Raw genomic sequence first — 22,717 nt, forward strand, 5'->3', positions numbered from 1 at the left:
AAGAAAGAGAAAGGTCTTGGCTTTACTGAAGAGAAGAAATTATTTATCTTAGTTAAGTATTAAGAGGTATTGTGATAGAGTAAGATACTTTTGAGTCTAATCTTTGATGAATCTGGCTATGTGACCATATACAAGTAACTCAATCTTCCATTATCCTAAGTTACTCTGACTATAGGTTTGAGAACAGATGTTAATCTAGTAATAATCGAACAATAATATTTTTTCCCAGGATTATAGTTATGAGATAAATCTTAAAAAGTGCATTAAAATATTAGCTACCTATATGTCTAACCACGTCTTTATGTGATGTTTCCCATTCTTAATGAGAGAATATTAAAAACATTTCCATCATTCTAATTTCTATAAAACTTTCAGTGGTTAAGTCAGCATGATTCTGGATTTTAGAAAATATTTTTTGATATACTTTTTTTAAGGAAAAAGGGCAATAAGGTAGGAACTACATGTTTTTCTTCATGCTTACAGATTTGTGATGGCAGATGTTATTTTAGTCATTTTTGTCATACCAATAAGATTAGACATATTGTTTAGATAAAATCAAATAAATTTATTCTGTAGTACTTTGTAAAATTAATTTGATATTTTTTACCTGATATCTCTAGATCACTGAAATCACATCTGCTACTTCTGTCTCCAACTTGCTGCACTTAGAAAACTGAAGGATAATTTTTTTAGCTAGTCATCCAAAAATATTCTTACATTAAATGGACTCCTTGGGATAAGGGGAAGGTTCCTGTTAGAAATGTGAGAGCTTATTTGAATTGTTTTTTCTCTCTTGGCTTAAATAATAATCACACCTATAAATTATTTATTATTTACAATATGCTTTGCTTGCATTTTCACAACCGCATGTGGCATAATACTTAGGTATCATTATCTTTACATACAGATGAGGAAACTGAGGCTCTGTAGAAACTGGGGCTCAGAAAAGATAAATGATATTTTTCAGAGTCATGCTAGTAAATATCAGAAGTAGTATTTTTACTCAGTCTTTTCTGAATCCAAGTTCAATATTCCTTCAAGTACATCATATCATCTTTTACCATAAGTATAAGGTAAAGCTATGGACAAATATAGATGGGAACCTGGTAATATCAAAACCCTTAAGCCCATGACTTGAGAAAAAGCATTACAGATAGATATTATGCAAGGACACCTGTTTTGGACACCAGATACCTGAATTTCCATTCTTTATTTTTTTTAAAAAAAATTGTCATTTATTCGTCTTTGTAAAAAAAAAAATCATCTAAGTTGACATTAAAGAGAAATGAAATTGAATGCAAATAATTAAAAAAAAAAACTTCTTCCTAATGGACTGGCATAAAAGCTCATGTCAAACACTTGAATCTCTCTATAGTTTTAAATACCTGCAAAATGAAAACAATGCTTCAAATTATTATCTCAATAATTTAAAAGTTATTTAAAAATTTTTCTTTTTAGAAAATAAAAAAATCTCATCATTTGCAATAAAACATATACACCATCCAAAAAGGACTCAAGTAAGAATACCTCAAATAATTTGTCAATTTCCAATAATCACTTTCTTCAATTCCAAAAGATGATGGAATTGGCACTTACTTTTCTGGATTAACAAGTCCCTGAAAAGGCAAATATTTCTGAAATCCTAGTAACTCTGAAAAACCATCAATAAGGCATGGAAAATAAGAAATAGAAACATCTTGCAAAACAATGAATAAATCAAAGATTCTTAGAAAATTAAGGAATACCTCCATTTATTATCAATTTTTTGCAGGGATTATAAAGATGATAATCAAAGGCAGGGATGGTACGATAATATCTACTATACTTTACAATTGAATACAACAATAGAGAGGGAATGGATATGTGATTTCATTGGCATAGACAATTCTCGTGAAAAGAAATGCGCCCTATCAACGTATACTGATTATTTCTTTGACATTTATATTTTTAGATCATGGAGAACATAAGTGACTAAGACTAAACAGCCAATGTGAGTCAGAGGCAAGATCCGAAGTCAGCTCTTGGCTTACTTTGAGGCTGACTCTCTTTTGGCCATGTTCAATTTTATATCACTTATAGAATTGTATGTGCAATTATTTATAAAATTATAAGTGGATATGAGAATGACAAATTACTCCAGGATCTTTGCCAAGAAAATCTCGAAGGAGCTCACAAAGACTTGGACAATACTGAACAATGATTTAACAGGAAAAATACTATCTTGCTTATACCTCAAGGATATATAATATAGTATAGTAAAATGTTAACTTCATAATTCCTCAGTTGTCAAGAGATAAGTATGTATCTCCCATAAAAGAATATGCTGTGTTTATATTAATTGGAATAAGAGATTTTGATTTTAAAGGTTGAACAAAGAGGGAATAAAATTTTTTTCAGGTTAGGAAGTTGTTATTGTTGTTTTTTAATTGGTCGGAATTATACATATATATATATGTATATAATTTAGCATTTATTTAGCATTGTAAGTTTTGCAAAGGACTTTGCTTATGTTTCTCTTTTTTGATCCTCACAACACTATGAACTAATGTGTTTATGTATTGGTATTTATATTTATATTTATGCATCTGTACATATACATGCAGATTTCTTTCTCAGTTTTTTCTCTCTTTCTCTGTCTCTCTCCTTTTGTGAGAGTTGAAAAACAAAATAAACTTTGATGACAAACATAACAATGTTAAACATTGTTTAAAAACAATAAACAAATATATGTAATTGATATTGGGTTTCCTTCAGGTGAGCTCATTACATGGTTAAAATCCAAGAGTATAATCAAAAATAATCATACATGGATTAGTAATCCCATACAGAGGCTCTCAAACTTTTTAAATAGAAGGCCATTTCACTGTCCCTCAGATTGTTGGAGGGCCGGAATATAGTAAAAACAAAAATTTTGTTTTGTGGGCCTTTAAATAAAGAAACTTCATAGCCCTGGGTGAGGGGGATAAACGTCCTCAGCTGCTGCATCTGGGCCACGGGCCATAGTTTGAGGACCCCTGTTACACTAATATAAATTCAACAAATAAGAAACATTAAAAACATGATTGAGTCATGTGATTTGTTCACAGAAATGGAGGGTTTTATGATATGGACTAAGTTATTGCTTTCAGAAATCATAGAAAAGTCGTATTTAAGCAGCTGTACTAATTAAATCATAATGACTTGGAGAGGAAATGGTGAGGATTGTGCTATATACCACTCCAAGTAACAGAAATTTAGTTCCTACCCAAAATACAGAAAAATATAATCAAAAGGCCAGTATTGACCATATTCTCACCATTCTTCCTTAACAGATTTCAACTCCTACACATCTCCCACAAATATTAACTCCAGCATATCTTTGAGAATTTAACAAATTAATTATACTTGAACTGGAAACCTTATCATCATAACATAGCCATACATTTTCAGGGTCTTATTCCAGGATTGGCAAGCCAAGCTCATTTAAAAGGCAAAAAAACAAGCCATCCTAATTACTTTTACCATATAGTAATTTTTCTTCTTCCTTATATCATCCAGCTAAAGAAGTTTTTTCCTACCAACATGATCAGGGTGGGTGGGATAGTGAGAGAGTCAATAGCTCTTACCTGTGAGTTCCTTTATACTGTCCATAATCTCAGTACTGAACAAGTTATTGTCTCTTATTCTGCATGGTTCTAGTTGTGGTACAGATTATTATTATTTTTTGTTAAACTAATATACAATTAATTCCTTTTATGATACAAAATGACATCTATATCTATATTATACAAATCAGAACATCAGTAAGGGCATAAAATAATCTTCCCATGGGGACAATAGCAATAGCAATATTTGAAATATGTTAGTTATTTTTTAGAACTGGAATGTAAGTTGTTCTTTTGTCCTATCAATGAGTGAGAGCATCCATGTTAGGGATGGGCCAAGGTTGATTATGCTTCGGTTTCCTACAGTTGGTACTTCTCTGGATTTCACAATTATGCCCAGGGAAGAGGGGGTACCTTCTTCATTCCTACTCATTTTTAGATGCCTTTTGTGTGTTATTTTCCCTTCATAATAATAGGAACTCTTTTTTTAAATTGTATTTGAATTTCCCAGTGCTAAGCAAAATCCCTGAAAAATAGTTAAATGCTTAATAATTGTCCTCTCCTTATTGGTGCCTGTTACAATACTGTGTTCATAATTATTTTTGCTTCATCCCTCTTGTTTTTTCAAAGTATTCGTTAGCCCTAATGACTACTCCAATTGTTCTTTTTGCACTGCCTATCACTTTAGCATTTTCTCAGGAGGATCAGATTAGCAGTCTCCCCATCTGATTTAAAGGCTTAAATTAAACATTGTTTCTTCTAGTAATTTTCTTTAACCCTTGTAATCAAGTCTGCTTAACTGACTTATTAATAGCATGAAGTTAGGCTTGCCTCCCTTGGTTACTGACTGAAAACTCTTTCTGTAACAGTGACTAAATGAGCTTTAAATGGCCAGTTAGAATAACCTAAATTAACTTTATCAAGGAAGGTGTTATGAAGGCCTTGTAAATAATCATCTCTAAAATTAGTTGTACTGAACAACTCCATGGTAAATCCATTATTAATAAGTAGAATAACCTCCTACCACTTTAACCCTCATCTTAATCCTACTTTTCTGCTATGACGATCAGTCCTGGTATAGATATCCCCTACATAGGCATATAGTGCTAAGTTTTAGGCCTAGAAGATTATCAGGGCCTTTTTTCATTCCTCTGTTCTTGGTCAATGCTTTCTCCAACTAAAATTTTTTAAAAATGTTAAAAATTATTTTAACACATAACTGGAGAAAAAAATATTATTAAAAAACTTAATTTGCAAGTGGGGGCAGTTATGAAATTAGTGGTGATCATTACCTTGCTAATATTTCTGCAGTGCTCCTTTATTGATAATTTGATTGATTCATTATTATCCTTTTATATTCTGAATATGGTTGTATTTTCTTCAAAAGGAACTTTCTGATCTTTTACTGACCAGAGACCCTTTTACCTTCTATAATCCCTCCTCTGGACCCACTGCTTTTAAGTTACATGATCAGGGAATCACAATTGATATACCTGTTATTCCAAGTTTATTAATAACATCTCTGAATAATCCCTGACTTCAAGAACTTAAATTCTATTGTCACCTGTGTGGGACAATTTTATCCAAAATTAAACTCTCAGGGATGTCTCAAGGTATAGAACCAAAGCTTTATTAGAATCTCACGAGGGCTGGGCAGTCATCCAGACTCTGAGCAAAAGGGGTGTCTGGAACCAGGAGAGAGCTGCCCCCTAGTGCCTACTTGCAACTTTTATACAGAGCACCCAGAGAAAAAATCCAGACCTACCCCCAGTACCCCTCATATACATTCTTATTGGCTATATAGGTTGTGTTCCCTTATTAGGAACTGGAATGTTGACAGGTTATACATCTTTCTTTCCCTCCCCTACCACATGATTTTCAAGAAACCGAAATTTAGGCCTATAGGCTTGATCTACTTTAGTCCACGATTATGAGAAACTGAAACTTAGGTCTATAGGCTTGATCTACTTTAGTCCACAGTTATGAGAGATCTTCACTTCAGCTACTTGCACTCACACCTAAATAGCTCAACATATCATTTATCGTCCTATGCCTGTCTTCATCATCCTATCCTCTAGATGAGTGTTCAGTTCCTCAGTCTGATCATGAGAAGCACTAAAACTCCAAGCATAGACTACCTTGCTGAGCCTTTATTTAAATTCTCATAGCCCTTCAGAAAGAGTTCCATCAGCACTGCTTCTTTACAAACCATATCAATTCCCACGTGTCAGAATTCTATATAATAACAAGTATCTCTTATTCCAGTCACAAAATTGGATACAGCTATATTTTGCTTAAGATGCGAATATCTCAAAATTCACAGGCTGCCAGATCCTTAGCATAATTCTTTTTTCTACCATCAATGGAAAAAACAAAACAAAACAAAACACTAACATTTATTTATCAATTATCAACTGCCTGGCACTGAGTTTAGTTCTTTATATATATCATCTTATTTGATTCTCACAACAAATCTGTGAGATAGATGCTATACTGATCCCCAATTTTATAGAGGGGAAACAGTTTAAATCATTTGTCTAGAATCACATACCTAGTAAGTGTCTGGGGTAAGACTGGAATTCAGATCACTCTTATTCCAGATGCAGTGTTCTATCTATTTTAGCATCTGTTTGCTCATTTTAAGGCAGGTCTTCCTAACATCCCTATTGCAAAATTACCCGTACCTGATTTGTCACAAATGAATGAGTATGCTTATTAAAGACTAAATTCACTGATAGCATGCTCCTACTTTACTCCCCATAAAAATGGATGTAAATAAATGTAATCTTAAAGGGATAAAGTTGTATTCCCACAACTTATAGTATGACTGGGTTGATCATTGAGATGGAAATTTGACTAGATGATCTCTAAATTTCTGGTTATGATTTCTGGTCTCTAAAATTATTCTTATAGACTGTGAATCACCTTTTCCCAGTCCTAAAGAACAGGAAGGGAAACATGGATGTAGTTTGTATGGTTTGCTTTTAGAAATATAATTTTGGTTTTAAAATTTTTTTCTTGAAAACATTCTCCAATTTCAAGCTCTTCAGATTTCCCTCAGAAACAGAACATAATTACATCTTAAGATTAATGTAGATCAATGAAAAACAAATAAGACTTGGGGCAGAATAGAGAGATCTTCTTAGAAAAACTGAAGAAACCCTGAAGAAAAACCCCAGAAGTGGGGATTAATCAGTGTGAACCAGAATAGCTCCACTAGCATAACAAGCAGTTAGCTCTGAGCCTAGCTGGCTTTGGAACTAGTCTCGACCCCAGCCACAGGAAGTTTCACTTCCCAGACAGTGTATTCATTGTTAAATTTTGAAACACTCAAAGAGAAAATTTTACAGCAACAACAACAACAAATACAAATATACTGGAGCTATAACAACAATCACACAGGATTTATCAGTCACTGCAACAAAATACAGCAGGTTCTGGAATGCTACATATCAACAATCAAAAGAACTGGAGTTGCAGCTGAAAATATTATATCAGGAAAAATTAAGTATAATATTGAATGAAAAAAATTGGACATGTTATGAACACTCAGATTTTCAGGATTTTTTCTCAAGCAAATCTGATCCCAGTAGAAAATTTAACAGAAAAGAGCCAATGTCAAAGGCTAATTTCAATGAGCTTAATAAGGACAAATTTTTAAAAAATGTTTTATATGTGGAAATGTGCCATTAGTAACTGGGTAGTCCAAAAGGAACATTTGGGTAGAGTTGAGTATGATGTGATTCTAAAAAAAGCAAAACTTTACCTAGAAAAGTTAAAATTAGTAATTGTGCTATACAAATTAGGTAAGGTACTAAGAAGCAACACAAAGGGAAGATGGGTTGATAATTCTGAAAACTACTTGTTTGGAGAATGGTTTAAAGAGGGAACAATATATGCATAAATATACACAAACATACACACACATACACCCCCCTCCACACACACACACAAAGAAGAGTATAGCACACTTCAAAATCCATAAAGAAATAAAGGGTAGAGGCAACTTGGTGGTACAGTGGATAGAGCATCAGCCTTGAATCAGGAGGACTTGAGTTCAAATCTAGCCTCAGACTCTTAACACTTTCTAGCTGTATGATCCTGGGCAAGTCACTTTATCCTAATTGTCTCAGAAAAAAACAAAAACAAAAAAGAAAGAAAGAAGTGGGTAGGGAATAGGATCAGGTAAGGTATAGAAGATATGTAAATTAATGAGCATGGGATAATATACATAGATTAAAAATTAGATAATATAGATTAGAGGGAGGGGAAAGGGGGCATAGGATAGGATGAGATGCAGAATGGTATGTAATGGGAGTGGGATAAGGTGTATACATTAGTAGAAATGGATAAAGAAGTGGGGAAAGAATGTGGAGATAAAATAAGGGAGAAAATTCATGCAGGGTGGGGAAGTTACTTAAAAGCAAGGTAAGTCAACAGTAGAAAAGTAAAGTAGAGTTATTAGTTTTAGGAAATAAGAGATATACACAAACATAATAGCAATGATAAGAAGTGGAATTTAGTAGAAAAAAAATAGAGGTAGTAATCATTGATCTCAGATGAAATCAAACTTGAGAAAAGATTCAATTAAGAGCAATTTATATTTTGTCAGTCATATTAATATTTTTTTAGATGTATATGTATATATGTGTATATGTATGTAGGTATATGAATGTTGTGTGTGTATATGTATACGTATACATGCATATGTATATGTGTGCCTGTGCATGTGTAGGTATATGTATATGTGTACGTGTATATATATATATATATATGTGTGTGTGTGTGTGCATATATGTATGTGTATATAATTAAATGTATCCTAGCCAGTTTTGGGGTGGTGTAGGGGAAAGAGGGAAAAAAATGAATAAAGTAAAAAGTAAACAGCATGGAACAAAAGAAAACCTAAAGGAAGCAAAGAAAAGATGGTCTGCTATGAATAAAATATCTTTTATTATTATATATACTTTCTTAAAATGGAAATTTACTGTTACATATTTTGAACCCTCCCTGATGTTCTGCTGGGCACATGACAATTTTTTTTTCTTTCTTCTTTTTTTTTTTTTTTACATAAATAATGGGAAAAAAAGGACAAAGAAATATCTAGACTGACACATTCCAGAAATTCTTCCCTAAAGGTTTCTGCTATTGATAGAGCAGAATAATTTGATAGATAAACTGCATCATACCCAGATTTGAATAAAAATATTTGGCAGTATTAAAAGTCTCTGATAATTAAATTTAAAAATGATAATAGCGAGAGATTCCAATAATAAAACTATCCATAATTTTAATGGGCTTCTTTGAAGAAAGTAAATTCTCTCCTCCTAGAAGGTCTTAAGAAAAAAAAAAGTTCCTTGATTATTTATTAAACAATTGATTTAATAGTCAAATGAGAGATAATCACAGAATATTAAGTTAAAAAAGAGCTCAGTAGCTATCAGATCTAAACTATATTTCCTATTCTGAAATCTCAGTTATAAAGCCAACAATTGTTCAGCCAAGTTTTCCAAAAAGGTGAAATTCACTAACTTAGGAGGCATCATATTCCATAGTTGAACAGCTGTAATTGTTAAGTTTTCTTGATAACAAACCAAAATTTGCCACTTAGCAACTTCCATTTATTGATCGCTTTGGAGACTAGCAAAAAAAGCTTAACCTCTCTTCTCTATGATACTGATAACTGTTACAATGCAACTGAGTATTACAAAAGCTCCACATTAATCTACATTAATTAATTAAGCCAATTTGGGGGCAGAGCCAAAATGGTGAAGAGGACACACACTTCTTTCTGAGTTTTCCTGCTACCCTCAAACTATTTTTGAAATTCAGTCTCTGAATTAGTGCTGGACTGTCAGAACAACGAATATCCCTGAAATGTGAAATGAAAAAGGAAAACAGAATTTATGAATTGGAAAAGGTAAAGAACTCCCAGGAAAATAGGATTTGTGAATTGGAAAAAGAAAATAATTCCTTAAAAAATTTGGGTGAAATGGAAAATAATTCCATAGAACAAACCAACTCATTTAAAAACAATTGGATAAATACAAAAAGGAAATAAAAAAGTAAATGAAGACAATAATTCATTAAAAGTCAGAATTGAACAAATGGAAAAAAATGATTAGAAGACATCAAGAGTCAGTCAAGCAAAACCAAAAAAAAAAAAAAAAAAAAAAAAGGAAGAATTTCAGGAAAGGTATGTCTGAATCACTCAAGGGGGAGGCAACTCATCACAGATGCAGCACAGGGAGACCCAAGTTAGAGAGGCTTTTCAGTGCCAGGGGAATCTGTTTGGAGACTTAGCCAAATCAACTCTGGCTACTCTGGCTACTCTGTCCTGGTTCAGAAGCCAGTGGATCAGCAGACCACTTGTGAAACTTCCAATGCAATTACAGAAGACAAATAGTGAGTCCTTGAACCACAATAGAGCAAGTGGGACTTGCCCAGGCCCAAATAGCATGGGGAAAGAAGCTGGCAGTTGGCCTCAGATCAGTGTGAAGACAGATTTCTAAACCCAGATTGGTATGTTCAACCAATTCAAGAATGAGCAAAAAAGCAAAAACATCTCTGGCCATAGCCAGCTATTATGGATCAAGGAAGAATAGACCTCAGACCCTGAGGCAAAATGTCACCAGATAAAGCCTCAAAGGGTGATATGAATTGCTCTCCAACTCAAAAGACTGTCTTGAAAGAATTCAAAAAGTATTTTAAAAGAGAGTTAGAAGAAAAATGGGAAAAGCAAATGAAAACTTTGCAGTAGTGTTTAGAAAAAGAAACAGAAATTATGTGAAAAAAATCATTCCTTAAAAAGTTATTTGGTGAAATGGAAAAAGAAAACAATTCCTTGAAAACCAGAATTGGTAAAATGGAAACAGAGAACTCCCTAAAAATAGAATTGGTAAAATTGGAAAAAAAAATCCAATAAACAAAACAACTCATTTAGAAGTTCAATTGACTAAATGCAAAAAAAAGATAAAACAGCTAGCTGAAGAAAAAAATTCACTGAAAATTAGAATTGAATAAATGGAAGTGAATAATTCAATGAGACATAAAGAATTAGTTAAAAACCTGTCAGATTGGCTAAGATGACAGGAAAAAATAATGATGATTGTTGGAGGGGATGTGGGAAAACTGGGACATTGATGCATTGTTGGTGGAGTTGTGAACGAATCCAACCATTCTGGAGAGTAGTTTGGAACTATGCTCAAAAAGTTATCAAACTGTGCATACCCTTTGATCCAGCAGTGTTACTACTGGGCTTATATCCTAAAGAGATACTAAAGAAGGGAAAGGGACCTGTATGTGCACGAATGTTTGTGGCAGCCCTCTTTGTAGTGGCTAGAAACTGGAAACTGAGTGGATGCCCATCAGTTGGAGAATGGCTGAATAAATTGTGGTATATGAATATTATGGAATATTATTGTTCTTACAGAACAATAATACAGGATGATTTCAGAAAGGCCTGGAGAGACTTACACGAACTGATGCTGAGTGAAATGAGCAGGACCAGGAGATCATTATATACTTCAACAACAATACTATATGATGACCAGTTCTGATGGACCTGGCCATCCTCAGCAAGGAGATCAACCAAATCATTTCCAATGGAGCAGTAACGAACTGAACAAGCTACGCCCAGAGAAAGAACTCTGGGTGATGACTAAAAACCATTCCATTGAATTCCCAATCCCTATATTTATGCCCACCTGCATTTTTGATTTCCTTCACAAGCTAAATGTACAATATTTCAGAGTCTGATTCTTTTTGTACAGCAAAATAACGGTTTGGTCCTGTGTACTTTGTGAATCTAATTTATATTTTAATATATTTAACATCTACTGGTCATCCTGCCATCTGCGGGAGGGGGTGGGGAGTAAGAGGTGAAAAACTGGAACAAGAGGTTTGGCAATTGTTAATGCTGTAAAGTTAGCCATGCATATAACCTGTAAATAAAAGGCTATTAAATAAAAAAAAAAAACAATAAAAAATAAAAAAAATAAATAAATAAAAAGAATTAGTTAAACTAAATCTCTTTTTTGGATAAACAACAGACCTGGAAAATAGATCCAGGAGTAACAATCTAAGAATTATTCAACTACTTGAAAACCACAATAAAAAAAGAGGCTAGACAACTTCTTTCAAGAAATCATCAAGGAAAACTGTCCTGTTATCTTAGAACTAAAAAGCAAAATAATTGTTGAAAGAATCTACTAATTATCTCCTGAAAGAAACCTTTAATTGGAAACTCCAAGAAATATTCTAGGTAAATTCCAGTACTAACAGATCAAGGAGAAAATACCGTAAGCAGCCAAAATGAAATAATTCAAACACTGAGGAGCCACAATCAAGATTACCCAAGACCTAGCAGCTTCCACTTTAAAGGATTAAAGGGCCTGGAATATGATATTCCAGAGGGCAAATGAGCTTGGACATTCAATGAAATAAGGGATTTTCATTTGTTTTTGATGAAAAGATCAGAGCTGAACAGAAAATTTGATTTCCAAACACAGCAGTCAAGAGAAGCATAAAAAGGTAAAGAGGGAAAAAAAACCCTATTTTTAAAAAAACTGTTAAAATATAGTTTTTTTCCCTTTTCCTCCTGAGAACTATATTTTAGGATTATATTTAGAGGATGTAGGTATAATTTGAGTTTATTGTGATGATATGAAAAAGAAACTAGGGGTAAAAAAAGGGATTGTGCTGGAAGAAGAGGAAAGAGGAGGTAAAATGGAAGTAAATGACTTCACATGAAGAGGCAAAAAAAAAAAAAAAAAGATCTATTACAATTAAGAGAAAGAAGTTAGGAGGATGAGCATTATGTAAACCTTAATCTCATTGGATTTGGTTCAAAGAGAGAATATCAAACATAGCTGCTTGAGAAAATTGCCTCATCTTACAGGGAAGTATAAGGGAAAAGAGAAATGAAAAGAGGGAAGCTAATAGAAAGGCTAGTAGTAGTACTATAAATAGTAGGAGAAAGGTATAAGAAAGGGAGAAAGGGCTACAAAAGGGGAGGGCAGATTGAGGGATGTGGTGGTCAGAAGCAAAATACTGGGGAGGAGGAAAAGGGGAAAGGAAAGAGAAAAGAATAACTTGGTATAATGTTCTGGTAAGCTTTCTGGAAGGCCTTGAGACCAGCCTTGGTCTGAGCAGAATAATCACCATGAGAATAGTCAGGAATAAAGTCCAAAGTCTATTATCTCCTTCATAGTCTGTTGCCTTCACCTGGGCCCAGGTTAGCTTTCTGGAGGAACTTCAGAATGGCTTTGATCTCAGTGGAGGAGTGCAGGATGCAGGAGAGCCACCCGGATGGTAGGAGATGGAATGAATCTCTTCTGGTCCTTGTTGGTCTTTATATACTCATAGGTGTCAATCTTGTAGAATAGGTGTCAACTTGTAGGACTATACCAAGTACTAAGTACATGTAAACTAGAGAATCATTATCTTAATTCCACTGAGGTAACACCTTGTTTTAAGATAAAATCAATCATACTGAACTAGAGAATCACCATGCTAAACTAGATAACCATTGTCTTATCAGTTCCACTGAGTTAGCACCTTGTTTCAAGTATACTTCTCCAGAGTTCTGACTCTCTACAACTTGGCGAAAATAAGATGGGGGAAATAGAGTTAGTAATTTTAACTGTGTATATGAATGGGATGAACTCTCTCATAAAACAGAAGTAGATAGGAGACTGGATTAAAAGCCAGAATCGTACAATATCTAGTTTACAAGAAACACATTTAAAGTAGGATGATACCTACAGAGTAAAGGTAAAAGGCTGAAGTAGAATCTATCAGTTGAAGTTAAAAAAAAAAAAGTAGGGATAGTAAATTTGATCTCAGATCAAGCAAAAGCAAAAATAGATCTAATTAAAAGAGATGAGGAAAGAAACTATATTTTGCTAAAAGATACCACAGATAATGAAGCAATATCAATATTAAACATATATATATCCAGTGGTAAAACATCTAAATTCCTAGAAAAGAACTTGAGAGTTGTAAGAAGAAATATATAGCAAAACTATACAAATGGGGAATCGCAACTTTGCTCTATCAGAACCAGATAAATAGAACCACAAAATAAATAACAAAGAAGGTAAAGAGATAAATAGAATTTTAGAAAAGTTAGGTATATTAGACCTTTGTAGAAAATTGAATGGGGAAAGAAAAGAATATACTTTTTTTCTTGGAGGTACTTACAATCTCCATTTTATTTTTAGAGGTATATTTAGAACCTGAAAAAAACTGACCATGTATTAGGGCATAAACCCCTAAAATCTAATGCAGAAAGTCAGAAGTAATAAATGCATCTTTTTCATATCATTATTCAATAACAATTATATTAAATAAAGGGTCAGAGAAAATAGACCAAAACTTAATTGGAAAGTAAATAATCTAATAGTAAAGAATGAGTTAATGAAACAACAAATCATAGGCACAAGTGATAATTTCATCCAAGAGATAGACAATAATGAGACAATATTCCAAAATTTATGGGATGCAGTCCAGGCAATTATTAGGTGAAAATTTTAATTTCTAAATGCTCCCTTGCATAAAATAGAGAAAGAAAAAAAATCAATGAATTGGACACACAATTAAAAAAGCAAGAAAAAGAACAATTTAAAAACCCTAGGTTAAATACCAAATTTGAAATTCTGAAAATAAAAGGGGAGATTAAGAAAATTGAAAGTAAGAAAACTATTGAACTAATAAATAAAACTAATAATTGTTTTTATATAAATTCCCCCAACACACTAGATATTCCTTTAGTCAATTTGATCAATAGGAAAAGAAAAGAAGATTAATTGCTAATATCATAAATGAAAAATGCAAACTTCCATCAATGAAGAGGAAATGAGAACAATAATTAGTAGCTATTTTGCTCAACTATATGCCAGTAAATCTGGTAATCTAAGTGAAATGTGTGAGTACTTACAAAAAAATAGATTCCTCTGATTGATAGGGGAGAAAATAAATTACTTAATTAGTCCTATTTTAGAAAAATAAATTGAACAACCTGTTAATTAGCTCTCTGAGAAAAAAATCTCCAGGGCCAAATCTACAAATTTCTACCAAACATTAAAAAAAAAAAACAATTAATTTCATTACTATGCAAACTACTTGGAAAAATAAGAAAAAGGAGTCCTATCAAATTTCTTTTTTGACACACATATGGTGCTGATACTTAAATCAGGCAGGGTCAAAACAGAAAGAAAATTATAGACCAATTTCCCAAATGGATATTGATGCAAAAAATTTTAAGTGACATATTAGCAAAGATATTGCAGCAAATTATTGCCAGGTTAATACATCAGGACCAAATAGGATTTATATACATTCAGGGCTAGTTCAGTATTAGGAAAACTATTAGCATAATTGACCATATTAATAACCAAACTAACAGAAATCAAATGATTATCTCAGTAGACCCATTCCTACTAAAAACACTAGGGAGCATAGGTGTATATGAAGTTTTTCTTAAAATGATCAGTAGCATCTATCTAAACTAAAATTATCCCCAATAAAATCCTAAAAAAGGAAAAATTATCTACATGCACTAATAAATAAAAACAAACAAATAAATAAATAAAACATTTTTATGTTTGTGGAAGTCCTTTTTTTTTAATGACAAGGGAGTAGAAACTGAATGGATGCCCATCATTTGGAGAATGGATAAATAAATTGTGGTATAAGAATATTGTAGAATATAACTGTTCTATAAGAAAAGATTAGCAGGATGATTTTAGAAAGGCCTAGATAGACTTACATGAACTGATACTAAGTGAAGTGAATAGAACCAAAAGAACACTGTACACAGCAACAACAAAATTATGTGAAGATCAATTCTGATGGATATGGCTCTTTTAAAAAATGAGGTGATTCAGGCCAGTTTTGATGGTCTGGTGATGGAGAATGCCATCAGCATCTAGAAAAGGAACTGTGGGAACTTAATATGGGTCACAATATAGTATTTTTACCTTTTTTTGTTGTTTGCTTGCTTTTCATTTTTTCTCATTTTTTCCCTTTTTGATCTGATTTTTCTTGTGTAGCATGAAAACTGTAGAAATATGAATGTGAATTTTAGAATAATTGCAGATGCTTAACATATTTTGGATTACTTGCTGATAAGGATAGCTATCATGATCCCACGGCCAAAGTATTTACTGTCCACGATCTTCCGAAAAGTTTCATAGACCAGTGTCCAGAAGGCCATCAAGGGGCTGGGCTCTTGGCCCTGGCCCTGGCTTGGCCCCCAGTGGGGGTCCCGGTGATCACCATGCTGGGCATCCTGTGTGAACTCATAGATGCCCTCACTATCTGAGTCATGCAGCTCTGGGTCCATCAACTCAGCCTCTCCCGCCTGTATTGGAGTACAGTAGGGATAGTTATCTGGGTCAGAGTCCCCACTCTCTGCCTTTCCACAGGGGCTGGAAATCCTGCAGGAGCCTTGACACGAACCTGTGCTTTGTGTCTCCAATAGCTTGTGCATGGAACTATAAGGTCCAGGTGGGATGTTGAGGTTAGTGAGAGTGGGGGGCCCAGAGGTAGGGGCTGCCTCTACCAGTGCCTTTTCCTTTAGCACCTTGGGTGGGGACCTGGAGTGCACAGTGGGGTATACCTTTCCTCCACCCATATTCCTACCCAGACCCTCAGGAGAGGATCTGGCAGGGGATGCTTGGCAGCGCAGGGTCTCTTAGGTGGCAGTCAGCATGGTAGAAGCTGTGTACATATTCAGAACCCCCAGGAGTGAAAATGGAAGAGGGAAGGAGAAAAAAATTTGGAACACAAGGTTTTGCAAGGGTGAATGTTGAAAGCTATCTATCTATCTATCTATCTATATATTGAAAATAAAAAGTTATTAGTTAAAAAAAGAAAGTAAACATAAAACTCCAAGGAGAAAATGTTTAATTAAATGAAATAGAAAGTTTTCAGGCTTTCATAAAGAGAAGATCAGAATTAAGCCAAAATTTGACTTCTCATTTCAACGCCCCAGAGCAGGTAAAAAGGGAAAAGAAAACAGTATTCAACAGAGCTAAACTATATCTCTACATGGTAAGCTGATACTTGCAATTTTAAAAAATTGTATCACTAAAAGTATGACTAGAAAAAATATACCAAAATGTTTGGAGATGGATATAAGGTAAATTTGAGGGAATGACATGCAAAAAAAAATTAGCAATGAGAAAGGTTACACTGGGTGCAGAAGGAAGGGCAAGAGAGAACTGTGTAATTTACTTCATGTGAAGAGGTACAAATCATTACAGATTACTATTATAATTTATTGCAAACTATTAGAGTGGAAAGAAAGATGGCAGAGTAGTTGATGAGTATTTCTTGAAAATTAGCTTCAGCAATATTGGCTCAAAAAGCAATTAATATATACAATCAGTTCAATTAATTAGAAGGATAGGAGATTAAGTAAAGGGATGGTTGTAGACTGACAAAAAGGACAGTGGATCAGGATACTTAGTAGACAGAAGCCAAACAATGATGAGGAGGGAACTGGTGAAAAGAGAGGACAAATAGGAAGAAGATAGGATGGAGGAAAATACATAAATAGTAATCATAACTGTGAATATAAATGGGATGGAAGCAGATAGTGGAATGGATCAAAAATCAGAATCCTACAATATGTTGACTACAAGAAACACCCTTGAAACAGAGATACTCACATAGTAAAAATAAGAGGCTGTAGCAGTAGCTTCAACTGATATTAAAAAAAAAAAAAAAATTGGGGTAGCATTCCTGATCTCAGAAATAGACCTGAATAAAAGATAAGGTAGGAAACTACATCATGCTAAAAGTTACCATAAACAATATCAATACTAAACACATATGTACCAAATAGTGTAGCACCCAGATTCTCAAAGAAGTTAAGTGATTTATAGAAATAGACAGCAAAGCTATACCAGTGGAGGAACTTCAGCTGCCCCCTTTTAAAACTCAATAATTCCAACCAAAAAATAAAGAAAAAAGAAATTAAGGAGATCAATAAACTATTAAAAAGTTAGATATAACAGACCTTTAGAGAAAGCTAAATGGGAACAGAGAAGAATATGACTTTTTCTCAGTAGCACATGCCACCTACACAAAAACTGACCATTTTGTAGGGACTGAAAACCTTGAAATCAAATGTAAAAAGGCAGAAATGCTAATTATTCTTTTTGAATCATAATAAAATAAAATTACCTCAACAAAAGGTAGTAGAAAGATAGATTAAAAATTGGAAACTAAATAACTTAATTCTAAAGAATGTGCCAAAGAGCAAATCATAATAACTATCAATTATTAAATTAAACACGACAACAATGAAATAATATGTCAAATCTTATTGGATGAAGCGAAAGCAATACTTAGGGGAAATTTTATTTCTCTAAATTTTTACAAACTAAAGTAATTAAGAAACTAAAAAAATAATTTGGAAAAAAAGCAAATTAAAAATCTCCAATTGAACACCAAATTGGAAATCCTGAAAATCAAAGGTGTAGAGGGCCACAGATATTGGGGAACTCTGAGAAAAATATACTTGAAGCAAAGATACTTACAGCAGGGTGTTAACTCAGTGTGATTGATGAGATGATAGTTCTCTAATTCACATATGCTTAGTGTTTAGTATGGTGATGTAATGGTTCTACAGTTGGCACATGCTCAGTATGCTGTTGTGATATAATTGTACTAATTTACATAAGGGCTGGGAGGGCTTGAAATAAGCAGACTCAAGAGAGACTCGAGTGAGAGTGTAATTGAGCTGGATCTCAGACTCCTGACTCCAGAGAGATCCTTGAGAAAGTTAGCCCCAACATTACAAAAGGTGATATAAATAAGATTAAAATAAAAAAAAAATTAGTATTGAGCCAATAAATAAATCTAGGAACTGTTTTTTATGATTTGTTTTTATGAAAAAAAAAAAAAAGCTCAGTAAGATCAATAAGCCACTGGTTAATTTGATTAAAAAAGAAAAAAAAAGCAATACTCATTATCAAACATAAAAAGGGTGAAATTATACTAATGAAGAAAAAAATAAAACACTCATTAGGAAATATTTTCCCTCAATTTTATGCCATTAAAGCTGACAATATGAGTGAAATTGATGAATATTTACAAAAATATAATTACTTAGATCAGCAGTGGGAATACCTGAGCCTTATTTGCATGAAATCATTTGGTCTGGTCCTGCCAAGGAAACTGCAGGCAAAGACCACATCCCACTGCTTGAGTTCTTTAAGCTGACAATTTTGTATGTCCCTTGAATGATGCTATAAATATCTAAATGACCCTTGACAGAAAAAAAAAAGGTTCACCACTCCTGACCCAGATCAACAGATCATAAAAGAGAAAGCCTAATTCATGCCATCTGAGAAAATGAAATTGAACAAGCCATTAATGAATTCCCTAGGGAAAAAAAAATCTCTGGGGTCAAATGAGTTAAAGAGTGAATTCCAATATGATATTTGGAAAAATAGATGGAGTCCTGCCAATCTCCTTTTATGATGCAGATATGGTGCTGATACCTAAAACAGAGAAATAGTTATATATTTTGATGCAATAGATATATTTTGCATCAAAATGCAAAAAAATTGAACAAAAAACTAGCAAGATGATTACATTGATATATCACAAGGACTATTCACTGTGACCAGGTGGGATTTATAACAGGAATACAGGGTTGGTTCAATATTAGGAAAACTATCAACATAATCGACCATATCAATAACACAAATAACAGAAATCATGACTATCCAAATAGATGCTGAAATTTTTAAAAAAAAATTATTTACTTAAGATTTTTCCTCAGTTACATTCAAAATAATTTTTTACATTTGCTTTTTAATATTCTGAGAAACTACATGTGAAGTTACACAAAACATTTCCATAAAAGTCAGTTTGTGAGAAAACACATATCTCCCTCCCTAATGAATATAAAAACCCTCCAGAAAAATTCAGTTAAAAATAAAAAGAGAGATAGAGAGAGTAACAGAATACTCAGATGTATATTCAGGCTTGATCAGTTCCTTCTCTGGTATGAGTGTGATTTTTCATCATAAATCTTTCAGAGTAGGTGTGGATGACAATATTATTGAGAACAACAAAGTCATTTACAGTTGGCCATCCCAGAACATTGCTATTACTTTGGATACAGTATATTTCACTTTGTTCATGGAGGACTTTCGAGATTTTTTTACCCTGAGCATTCTGATCATCATTTTTTAGAGAACAGTAATGTTCCATTAGAGAAACTTGCTTTAAAATTGTTTTTTACAATTACTATTACTAATTGTATTTCCTCACATTTATTCTCTCTCCTTTCACCCTGTTCCTCCTCAAATATGTTTTGTTAATGACCATTCCCTCTTCCAATATTTCCTCTCTTCTATACCCCTATTAAGTAGGTATATTATTTCCTATATGAGCTAATTCTAATGAGAATAAGGTTCACTCACTCACCCTCTCCTTCTCCTCTTTCCCTCCACTGTAAAAACTTTTTCTTGCCTCTTTTTTTTAATGGCAGATAATTGCACTACTTTGCTTCTCCCTTTTCTTTTCTTCCAGTACATTCCTCTTTCACTCTTAATTTCATCATTTTAAAAAGAAGATATAATCCCTTCACATCCAACTCAGATTCATATCTTCTGTCTCTATATATTTCTAACTGCCATAATAATGAGAACATTCTAATGAACAACTAGTATCATCCTCCCATGTAGAAATTTAAACAGATAAACCTTATTAAATCCTTTTTGATTTCACTTTCTTGATTACCTCCTTATGCGTCTTCAGAGTCCTGAATTTGAAAATTGAATTTTCCATTTTGCTCTGGTCTTTTCATCATGAATGCTTGAAAATACTCTGTTTCATTGAATGACTATCTTTTCCCCCAAAGAATTATAGTCCCTTTTGCTGAGTATATGATTCTTGGTTGTAATCCTAGCTCCACTGATCTCTGGAATATCAATCATATTCAAAGCCCTCCAGTCCTTTTAATGTAGAAGTTGCTAAATCTTGTGTTATCCTGACTGTAGCTCCACTGTACATGAATTATTTCTTTCTTGAACATTTGCGATATTTTCTCTTTGACCTGGAAGCTGTGAAATTTGGCTGTATTATTCCTGGGAGTTTTTATTTTGGAATCTGTTTCAGGAGGTGACCTGTGTATTCTTTCAATTTCTATTTTCCCTCTAATTCTAGAATATCAGGACAATTTTCCTTGATAATTTCTTTAAAAATGATGTCTAGGCTCTTTTTTTTTGGTCATGACTTTCAGGTAGACCAATAATTTAAAAATTAATTCTCCTGGATCTATTTTCCAGCTCAGTTGTTTTTCCAATAAGGTATTTCACAGTTTTCTGTTTTTTCTTTTTTTTTTTTTTTTTTTTTTTTTTTTTTTTTTTTTTTTTTTTTTTTTTTTTTTTTTTTTTTTTTTTTTTTTTTTTTTTTTTTTTTTTTTTTTTTTTTTTTTTTGGTTTTGCTTTATTTTATTTTGATTTCTCATAAAGTCATTAGCTTCTATTTTGTTAATTCTCAATCTCTCAATTATATATTTTTTTAAAGTTTTTTCCTCAGTGAGCTTTTGTACCCTATTTCCAAATGGTCACTTTTGCTTTTTAAGACATTCTTCTTCTCATTAGTTTTTTGCATTTACTTTTGCTTTTCTCTCAAGTCGTTCCCTAATTGCTCCTTTATTTCTCTTAATTTTCAAAGTCCGTTTTGAAGTCTTCCATAGCCTGGATCCAATTTTTATTTTTCCTGGAGGCTTTGGATATTGGAGCTTTGATTCTGTTATATTATCTTCTGAGTGTGTGTTTTGATCCTTCTCACCCCAATAACTGTCAATAGCAAACTTTTTTTTTTTTGATTTTCTGATCATTTCTCCAGCCTATTACTCTGCTTTTAACTCTGTGTTAAAATAGGCCTCTATTTCCAGGGTGAACGGTGCATCATCCCAAGCTTTTGGGGTTTTGTGTAGCTATTTTCAGAAATCCTTCTAGGAAACTGACCACGAGCATTTTTTTCCTTCTGCCCTGGAGGTATTAGGTGTGTCTTCTTAGCATTCTAGTTGTAAGATTTTGTATACTCTTGGGGCTGGTGCTCTGCTGACTTCATCTGTGCTGGCACTATACACCAGACTTCCACCTGGTGCCACCGTCCTTCTGTCCTTCTGTCCACTGACCTTCGGAGTCCTCCCTGTTGTCCTCAGCTGAGAGGTCCAGAAGTCTTCAGCACTCCTGCTGATTTAGAGGTCCGTCTCACTGACAATGAGATTTGGTCTGGAGCTGGGGCTAGGGTCCAACCAGTGCTGGGATTGAGCATGGGCTTCTACTCTGGTTCCACAGATCTTTTCTGCTGACCTTCCAGGTACTTTTTGGTGTTGGCTGAGTAGTCTGGAAGGCACCAGTACTGCTGCTTTATGAGAAGTCAGGCTAGTGCAGGGCTGGAGCTACACAACAGCCTGCTCTGGTTCTATACCCTGGTGTCACAGACCTTTTTTTCTGAGCTTCTTAAGTTGCCTTCAGCTTGAAAATCTTCTTCTCCATCTTTTTGAGTGTTCCAATGCTCTGAAATTTGTTTAGGGAATTTGGAGTAGGAGTAGTTTTCGGGAGATTTTGGGCAAGTTACTGCTTTAACTCTGCCATCTTGGCTCAGCTCCTGCTGAAAAAAACTTGACAAAATATAGCACCCATTTCTATTAAAAATATGCGAGTACATAAGAATAAAGAGAGTATTTTTTAAACAATAAGCAGTAGCTATCTAAAACCATCATCAAACATTATGTATACATAAGAATGTCTATTATCATCACTATTTTTAAATGTGATACTAGATAATGTTAGCTATTAGCAATAATAAAAGAAAAAAGAAATAGAAGGAATTAGAATAGACAAGGAGAATACAAAAATATTTGGGAATCTAGCTGACAAGACAAATATACTAATTATATAAACCCAATTACAAAACACTTGGCACACAAATAAAGTCAGATCTATACAATTAGGAAAATATCAATTACTCATGGGTTTTAATGCTTCAAATTTAGTATTATTTTATTTTCTCCAGTTACATGTGAATGGAATTGATTGGATGGAGTTTTCTCAGTTTGAGACTAAGTCACATGATCCTTATTCCCAGAGCCG

The sequence above is a fragment of the Sarcophilus harrisii genome, chromosome 6, assembly GCF_902635505.1.
Source record: "Sarcophilus harrisii chromosome 6, mSarHar1.11, whole genome shotgun sequence".
Taxonomy (NCBI): domain Eukaryota; kingdom Metazoa; phylum Chordata; class Mammalia; order Dasyuromorphia; family Dasyuridae; genus Sarcophilus; species Sarcophilus harrisii.